Here is a 1051-nt window from a genome sequence, read left to right on the forward strand (position 1 = left end):
ATGATCTGTTACTTTAATAATATATTGAAATATATCATTATTTTTGCTAAAAAATGAAAATAACATAGGCCTTAATACAGGCCACAAATTAATATTTGATAAGAGTAAATTATTTTTTGTATAAATATTTTATAAAATAATAGTTTAGAAACATTTGCCACAGTCAGTACCACGGATGGGTGGCCACTTGAGAATACTGTGTGCGGTTGCATTTTTATTTAAAATATATGGTATAATAAATAAGTATATATTTAAATTGATTACTTCATTGAAAATTTTAATAATATACTTTAATATTAATGATATTTATGAAAAATATATATTTGTAAAAATTTTCATTTATTACTGGCAACAGCCATACCACGTTGAAAACACCGGTTCTCGTCCGATCACCGAAGTTAAGCAACATTGGGCACAGTCAGTACTTGGATGGGTGACCGCTTGGGAACACTGTGTGCGGTTGCCTTTTTATATTAAAAATATATATTATTTTTCTTCTTTTCTTTTTTTTTACACACCATATATAAATATATGTTATTTAGAAATGTAAACCTTTTATATTATTCGTCAACAAATAAATATTATTTTTTGTATAAAATTTTATTGCATTTATAACTCATATCATGGTTACTTTAAAGCGAGAAGTTTTTTTAATATTTCAAATGAATATAAAATAATATAAATTTTATGAAATTTATTTATTTTTAGAAATAGCAATCGCTTATAATTATAACAAAATTTTAATAATGTTTAATTTTATTTCAATAATTTATATATATATATATATATATATATTTTTTAATAAAAATAATATACTCTTATTTAATAATATATGTTGGTCCTATATATAGGACCGAAAATATTTCTTATTTGTTTTTTTTTTTTTAAATTGTCATTTAAAACGCTTATGCACGTTCTCCACGAATACGTCTTGCCAATTGTATATCCTTAGGCATAATTGTAACACGCTTTGCATGAATTGCGCATAAATTGGTATCTTCAAATAAACCTACTAAATAGGCTTCACTAGCTTCTTGTAATGCCATAACAG

General features: G+C 23.8%; 1 non-coding gene across 1 annotated transcript; it reads left to right on the plus strand.

The window, feature by feature from the left end:
* The first annotated feature begins 347 nt into the window (after positions 1–347).
* LOC123304093 lies at positions 348–466 on the plus strand. The gene has a single exon (XR_006536145.1). It is a non-coding gene; the product is annotated as a 5S ribosomal RNA (ribosomal RNA).
* The last annotated feature ends 585 nt before the right edge of the window (positions 467–1051 follow it).

This window comes from Chrysoperla carnea, assembly GCF_905475395.1.
Source record: "Chrysoperla carnea chromosome X unlocalized genomic scaffold, inChrCarn1.1 SUPER_X_unloc_2, whole genome shotgun sequence".
Taxonomy (NCBI): Eukaryota; Metazoa; Arthropoda; class Insecta; order Neuroptera; family Chrysopidae; genus Chrysoperla; species Chrysoperla carnea.